Genomic DNA, 8,963 nt, shown 5'->3' on the forward strand with positions numbered 1-8,963 from the left:
AGTGCAGTGGTGTGATCTCAGCTCACTGCAACCTCTGCCTCCCAGGTTCAAGCAATTCTCATGCCTCAGCCTCCTGAGTAGCTGAGATTACAGGCACCCGCCACCACGCCCAGCTAATTTTTGTACTTTTAGTAGTGACAGGTTTCATCATGTTGGCCGGGCTGGTCTTGAACTTCTGAGCTCAGACGATCCACCCACTTCGGCCTCCCAAAGTGCTGGGATTACAGGTATGAGTCACCGTGCCCAGCCTTTTTTTTTTTTTTTTTTTTGAGACAGGGTCTCACTCGATTGCCCAGGCTGGAGTGCTGTGGTTGATCCTGGCTCACTGCAGCCTGAACCTCTGGGGCTCAAGCCACCTTCCCACCTGAGCCTCCTGAGTAACGGGGACTACAGGCTCATGCCACTATGCCTGGCTACTTTTTGTATTTTTTTTTAGAAATACAAAAGGTTTCACTATGTTGCCCAGGCTGGTCTTGAACTCCTGAGTTCAAGCTATCCTCCTGCTTTGGCCTCCCAAAATACTGGGATTACAGGTGTGAGCCACTGTACCCAGCTATGCTGATATCTTGGTTTTAAACTTCTGACCTCCATAACTCAAAGAGAATCAATTTGTATTGTTTTAAGTCCCTAAATTTGTGATAGTCTGTTACAGTAGCAATTGGAAACTAATACAGAGACGTTGGATGGATATTGGGTGGGTTAATGGAAGAGTCTACCACAGATATCTAGCAGGTATCTTAAACAGCTTGCATAAAACAGAAATTTTTATTTTCATCATCCTTACCTCTTGCATCAAAGTCGTTCCCAATCTCAGGAAACAGCCCCCTGTCATCCACCTGATTAAGCCAAAAACCTTGAGGTCATCCTGGATTTCCAGCCTGTTTTTGTTTAGTTTTAAGATGGAGTCTCGCTCTGTCGCCCAGGCTGGAGTGCAGTGGCACAATCTTGGCTCACCACAGCCTCCACCTCCTGGGTTCAAGTGATTCTCATGCCTCAGCCTTCCGAGTAGCTGGCACTACAGGCTTGTGCCACCATGCCCGGCTAATGATTTCTAGCCTTTCCTCACATTCCCACCTCAAATTTATCAGCAAATCCTACTGGCTCTTGCTCAGTAGGTGTATACTTATCCCCAAACTCACTGAGTTGTATATATTAAATATGCAACAGCTTTTTGCGTGTCAATCATACCTCAATAAAGTGTTTTTTTTTTTTTTAAAAGGCCACGCCCAAATCAGACGCCTTCTCACGACCCATTCCACCTGCCATCATTTCCACCTAGGTCATGACTGCAGCAGCCTCCCACCTGGCTCCCTGCTCCACTCATTCTCCTGCTAATCCATTCTCCAGAGTGTCTTTCACAGTCGTACATTAGATCCTGTCCCTCCCCTGCTCCAATCCCTGCAATGGTTTCCTGTTTCATTAGAAGGAATCCAATGTGCTTGCCACGGCTGAAAGCCTGACTGATCTGGCCCTGCCTGCCTTTTGCCCCTGCTTTCAGCACCCTGCTCTGCAATACTGGCTTTTTAAAAAAGTTAATATTTTATTTTTCCATAAGGTATTGGGGTACAGGTGGTATTTGGTTACATAAGTTCCTTCGTGGTGATTTGTGAGATCCTTGTGCATCCATCACCTGAGCGGTGCACACTGCACCATGTATGTTGCCTTTTAGCCCTCATCCCCCTCCCACTCTTCTTCCCAAGTCCCCAAAGTCCATTGTATCATTCTTATGCCTTTGCGTCCTCATAGCTTAGCTCCCACATATCAGTGAGAACATATGATGTTTGATTTTCCACTCCTGAGTTACTTCACTTAGAATAAGAGTCTCCAATCTCATCCAGGTCACTGCAAATGCTGTTCATTCATTCCTTTTTATGGCTGAGTAGTATTCCATCATATATACATATATATATCTCACAGTTTCTTTATCCACTCATTGATTGATGGGGATTTGGGTTGGTTACCATGATTTTGCAAGTGTGAATTGTGCTGCTATAAACATGTGTGTGCAAGTATCTTTTTCGAATAATAACTTCTCTTCCTCTGGGTAGATAACCAGTAGTGGGATTGCTGGATCAAATGGTAGTACTACTTTTCGTTCTTTAAGGAATGTCCACACCGTTTTTGTAGCAGCTGTACTAGTTTACATTCCCACCAGCAAACCCTGGCTTTCTTGATGCTTCTCAAAGAGGCCCAGGTGGTAGCTGCCCCAGGGCCTTTGCATGTGCTGCTTGCTCCACCGAGAACCCTGCTCTTTCATACAGCCATGTGGTCCACTCCCTCACTCCACTCTGGTGTCTGCCCAGCTATACTCTCCCCAAAGAGGCCTTTCCCAGCCACTCTGTCTGACATGGACTCCTCTCTCCCACGTCACTGTTTCTGAGCTCCTTCTCCTGCTTTATCTTTCTTTATAACCCTCCCCTCTCTATCACTGTCTCTAGAACTGTCTGTCTTCCCTACTAAATCCTATGAGGACTAAGATTGTTTTGTTCAGTGCCAACAACAGTGCTTGGCACAGAGTTCAATAAATATTTGTTAATTGAAACACACACACACACGCACACACACATATGGTTATTTATATGATTACTTCCTTTTGGATGTCACGGACAGTTAAGGGTAAGTGGTGACTTCCCACGTAGCTGTGGTTTACCTAGAACACGGATTTGTGCATTTTGACAGAGCCACCCACATCTCTCATATCTTTATGCCTGAAAGAGAAATTGGTCTTCAGCTCCCACAAGTCCTGTCAAGCTGGAAGAGAAATTGTGAACCAACTGTGTAATTTCATTGAAAATACAAATCCTCCAACACAGCCCCTTTCAATCACAAAAGGATCTTTTTGTGCTCTCAAATGAGAGGCACCATTGTCCCTGTTGGGTATGTGGGACACTGTTAGGTGCTGGTTGATTATAGCAAACTCTTACCTGGCATTCTTACTTAATCAACTATTTCTAGCACATACCCAAATTTCCTGTTTTTTAAAATGATCATGCTCTTTTGCCCTTGGTACTTATTTTAGTGTTTTAAAACATACATTTTTGAAAAACCTGATAGAATATATCTATCTATTTATTTATTTATTTTTGCAAATTCTCTCCTGCTTTTTGTTTTGTTTTCTCTTTCCTCTTCCCCCTCTTATAACCAGTCTCATAAAGGGCGTAGCTATCCCTTAGGACTCTCCTTACACTCTAAAGTGTCTGAACTGTTCAACTCACCCCTTTGGGACTATTCTACCACTGGTGAGAAGCTTGGCGGCAAATGGGAATCTCCTGGGAAGGTTTAACAACACTGATGGCTGGGTGCCAGCCTGAGAGATCCTGATTTAGTTGGTCTGGGGTGCTGCCTGGGCATTGAGATTAGAAACCTCCCCAGGTGACTCTAAGGTGTTGCTGGTGTTGACAGTCATCCCATGTAGTCCCTCTCTTTAGAGTCTTTAGAACTTCTCTTAAAAATCAACTCTACTGGTCGGGTGTGGTGGCTCATGCCTGTAATCTCAGCACTTGGGAGGCTGAGGCAGGCGGATCGCCTGTGGTCAGGAGTTCGAGACCAGCCTGGCCAACATGGCAAAATCCCGTCTCTACTAAAACTACAAAAATTAGCCGGGCATGGTGGCCCATGCCTGTAATCCCAGCTACTCAGGAGGCTGAGGCAGGAGAATCGCTTGAATCCGGGAGGCGGAGGTTGCAGTGAGCTGAAATCACTCTATTGCGCTCCAGCCTGGGCTACAGAGTGAGACTTTATCAAAAAAAAAAAAAAAAAAAAAAAAAAACAACTCCATAGACTCCTTGAAATTTTCCATACTTCTTAAACTCACAAAGACTTGCCTTTTGCTTGATGACTCAGTTTTCATAAGAACACCCACCAAAGGAAATGTCTCCTTACTTGATTTTAGATTTTTTTGGGAGTTTGCAAAGCCATTTTTGTGTGTTATTTTCCCGGCTCCTCCCAACATCACTGTGAGGTGGGCATTCAGGACTGAGATGAGGCAACGGAGCTACAGCAATGGTCTACAGAGTTAGGCTAGGGCTGCCAAATTGAGGAGAATAAACAAAGAAACACAACAAAAAATAACTCCATCTCAAAACAAAAAACAAACAAAAAAACCCACTCACACAGGACACCCATTTAAACTGAAATTTTAGATAAACAACAATTAAGTTTTTAGTATATTTTGTGCAGTAGTTGGGATATATATATTAAAAAATGGTTTTTCTAACTGAAATTCCAATTTAATGGGGCCTCTTCTATTTCATATGGCAACTCTACACTCAGCGCTCACTCCTCTTCTGAAGCTCAGGCCAGCATCTTATGCCCTTCTCTTTCCTGCCTATGACCTCCAGCAGCTTGACTACATCGCTTTTGGAAGACATTCTTCCTCTCCATTGCATGGGTAGCCGTCATGCTCAAAAAGAACCTCTTCTGTATGTCAGCATTATTTGCATGTCCTTTTGTTCCCCTCATCCTTATCTCCTTTCTGTAGCCTCAATTATCGATAAGATCAAGCTGGTTTAAAAAACACAACCCAACATTTACTTGCCTTTTGCTTGATGACTCGGTTTTCATAACAACACAAAACAAAGGAAATGTCTCCTTATTTGATTTTAGATTTTTGGGGAATTTGCAAAGCCATTTCTGTGTGTTATTTCCTTGGCTCTGCCCAACATCCCTGTGAGGTGGGCACAAGACCTGTGGAGATAGGCATTATTTCCTGGGTACTCACATAGGACTAATTCAATCTGAGGATGAAAGAGGAATGGTTTGGAGAGATTAAGAGACTCCTGAGGTCATACAGCTTGGACGTGCCAAAGTTGGGATTTGAACCTGGGACTGTCTGACACCAGGGCCTTTTTTTTCTTAATTAGCATGCTAGGAAAACAAGAAGATGGTACTGAGGGCCTTGTGGCTTAGCTATTCAAGTTTTCCAGACTTGCTCAATTTGGCTTTCTGCAACTCCTGGGGTGTGGAACAATCATTGGATAAACGTTTTTCCATTCCATGTGGGTGACTTGAGAGATTAAAAGTGTTGACAATATAGCAACCCATAAGATGCATACATATTCTTGGAAACCTTATTTTTAACCCTGAAAAAAAAAAAGTTGTCACCACAAGGTTCTGGAAGAAAGATTTCAGCAGTCATTGCCAGCAAAGTCAACACTAAATCAACCCAGGGACATGTTCTTTAAACACATTTGCTGAGGCTAAGGGGCAAATAGTTTATGCTGATTCTGGGTAACTGGCCACAAATATGTGTCAAAGAGGCTTTTTTCCAAGTGTTCAGTATCTTGTTTGGTATAAGCTTCTCCTGTGCTTTAGCCCTCTGTAAATATTTGTGCAATTAATGTATGCTGGCAAATGTCTCAAGAGGAAAGCAGGCTACATAATGCCAAGCAAAATTGTAATTAGCAACACAAAAGAAAAAGAATTTGTCTCTTTCATCTCAGTGCTTAAAAACTGTCAGCACTTAAGGCAGCTGGAAGCTTCAGAAAAGATAATTTGCAAAAGCTGATTTTCCTGGGCGTTTGAGAATGTATTCTATACCCTAATATATTAAAAAAAAAACCACACACACACACATACACGTTCACTTGAGAATTCTGTGTTCCCTTCACTACTTAACATTAATCTAGTTAATTACAAAAGGTGCTGTAGAGAAAAGTTCCGTTAAAAATGTCAACTTCAAAATTTTGTTAAGGAGAGCATTTTGTATTGTGGCACCTATGAGGCCCTGGAGGAGAGGGAATACACGAGTGGCCCATCTTGTCTAGAAATGATTGCCTAAGTGATGCAATCGAGGGGAAGAGAAAGAGGTGCGCCTGCTGACACCAGCTGGAGAAGCCAGTGCACCTGGACCCATGCACTGAAAGCTGTCTGCTGATCCACCCCTCCCTCACACTTCACAGCCTTCCTCAAACCAGCCTGTCAACATGGGTTTGGTGTTTCTGTGCAGCCTCTGGAAGTTTCTGGACAAGAACGCTCCAGTACTGAACTCATTTATGCCCTGAATCCTTTGCTATTCAATCTGGGGATAGGATGGCTAGCTGGGTCTGCGAACAGCCAATGCACTGCTGGCCCCTGGGTGATCTTTTTCAGCTGTTTAATTTGGGCTTTGCTGCCACTCCTGCGGATCTTTTGGTATCAGAATAAAGCATGTTGTCTGAGGACCACCTGCCTCAGAATATCTAGGAGGGTTGGTTAAACATGCAGATTCCTGGTCTCCACCCCAGACCTATTGATTTGCAATGAGGATGTGGTGGGGCATAGTGATTTCCTTCCTAAACAGATCTTCCAGGAATTCTCAGGCTGTCTTCTGCCTGCTAACCTTAATTTCCTCTCCACCACCATCCCTTCAGCCTTTTTGGGAGGCTGGAATGGAAGATGATGAAAATATTTCCTTTGGAACCCCTCTCGGACTCCCCAGGCAGGAGGCACCCCCTCTGTATTCCTGGGTAATGTTCACATGACTCTGTTACAGCCACTAAGCCCTGGAGGGATTTGTTCACCTCCTTTGAGATAAGCATCCTTTCTTGGTCATCTTTTTACCCTCATCCTAATATAACATCTGGCATCTAGTAGGACTCTTCGAATGTTTGCTGAATAAAGCAATCGCTGATCTAATCCCTTCACTTCTGGGAGACCTCAGGTTGAAAGCATAGACTGAAGAGCATGACCAAGGAAGAGACCTGGAGGTAGAAAGAGCAAGTGGAGGCATCCAGGAGGGCATCTTCCATTCTTGCCCCTCCATGAGCCTCATGTCATCGTCATCATCATCATTCATCACCATCATCTTTGATATCCACTACTCATCGATTACTTTGTAACCGAGTGGCTTAGCTTCAAATACTGTTTTCAGAACCTTTTTTTTCTTTCCTTTCCCACCTTATGCTCCCATGCCTATGCACATTTATTTACCTAGATTCTTGTTAAGCTCACACCATGCTCACTTATCTTGTCAGGTATTTCCTTAGAAGATTCAGGGGCCGAATCCTGGTATGGATGAGGCATCACTGGAATTCTCTCCCTAGTAGAAGATGACTTCAAGGATGGAGTTCACTTGCAGCGAGACATTAACTGCACGACTGACTGCAATTAATTTGTAACCTGGTTGGGCCCAAGATTGCACTGGCCCCTTTGCCAGTTGGAATAAAAATTCAAGATAAGCCATCGGAGTGAAGCATGCCACCTGGCACCTCCTAGCCCCTCCTACCTCTCTGTATTCCAAGCCTCTATTCTTAAACTGTTGCCCTCTCTCCAGAAATTGAAAAGGTGGCAGTTTTCTGAAAGGATTCTGACCTTTTCCCCTTGCTGGCAATGGATAATAAAATTCACTTTCTTTTGATCACACCTTGTTCTTGTTGTTTTGGCTTCTTTCTATAAGTGGTGGGCAGCCAGACCCTCTTTTGGTTACAACTTTGTGCCAGGCATTACACTAAGCACTTCCTATACATTATCTCATTAATCTTCACATTACCATCCTCATACGTAGATGAGGAAACTGAAGGACGGCCTAAGGTTATGTGAGTATTAAATGGTTAAATGACAGAGTTAGGATTAGAACTTGGATCAGACTCAGAGCCTAATTTTTAAACATGAATGGTTAAAAGCACCTCTGCTAAAAAGTTTGATGCTGTACTAATTGAGATCTGCTTTAAATAGCTGAAGCTAGAACTAGCAACGGAGACCAAACCTATCTTACCATTTACACTTTCCTCTTTACTAAATCTTATACTATTTACTTGGGCCAGACCCTTAAAGCTCGAGAAATGCGCAGCCTTGTTTATTTGCAGCCATAACCCCATGTGCCTTCCAAATTTAAATTCTTTGACACAGTTTGGCTTTAAATGATTACAACAAATTTGTTAGAAAACTGTAGTGCCACAAATATTCATAGTGCCATAAAAACCAAAACTTACCCTGAAGCAAACTCGTCGTATTTGACTTTTGTGTTTTCTGATGTTTGTTGCGTACTTTTAGAGAGCCGTTCCTGCATGAACCTACAAGCTAATGGAGTTTCCGCGTCCACATCAGTACTGTGGTAGTGGCTGGGCTTTCCACATATGCCCTTGGTGTGTTTGTGTTAATGATTTATGAATCAAAAAGAATTATTTGCCACCTGATCCAAAACAAAGCCCTGAGGTCTAACAAAAAGGTGACCTATGGCCTGAGGGCACACTGGCTCTAGTGTCCACTGGGCTCTAGGGACAGGACGGGTGGAAAAGACAAGCTCTGAAGCCTCAATGCTCAGCAGTCCTGCCACCAACAAAAACATGCAAGAAATGGCTCCTTTAATCCCATTATGTTTATGAAAACATTTTAAAGGCTGCAATTCACATTCACAGACACTTTGAGATCATATAATCCTTTTATGCAGCAAAGGCTTATTTAACAGGGAGACTGGCAAAGAAAGTAAAAAGTGTACTATATACTTTAAGGTTATCGTGGAGTTTTAAAAGAGATTACAAGAGCTTGAAAACTTGTCTTCCATGAAAGCTCCAAAATATTGTTTTATTAATTCTTTGTAGGCATGTACTATCACCTCCATGTTCGGTGCAGAGGGGAGACCAAAAAATATATATATATACACACACATACATGTGGTCCTTGCCCTCAAAATAGAGCTTCCTAAACTGTAATGTACACATGGACCACTTGGGAATCTGGTTAAAACGCAGATTCACGTTGAGTAGGTCTGGGGCGGGGTTGAGAGTCTGCATTTCTGACAAGCTCCCAGGGGATGCTGATGTGGCCAGTCCAGGCACTCGCTCAGTGTTGCAAGACACGAAAACATTTACAAGGCACACAGTGTAAAGTAGCTTTCTGATCTGCATGTCTTCGAAGAACTCTTCAGGATACCTGGGCTGCTGCTATTTGTCCAGTGGCTAATTAACACAGAAGAATTGTTGCCATAAACTGATGACCAACACAGCCTCTTACCTGGCCAGATGTTTTCCGGAAAAGGGCCTGAA

The sequence above is a fragment of the Papio anubis genome, chromosome 11 (genome assembly GCF_008728515.1).
Source record: "Papio anubis isolate 15944 chromosome 11, Panubis1.0, whole genome shotgun sequence".
NCBI lineage: Eukaryota > Metazoa > Chordata > Mammalia > Primates > Cercopithecidae > Papio > Papio anubis.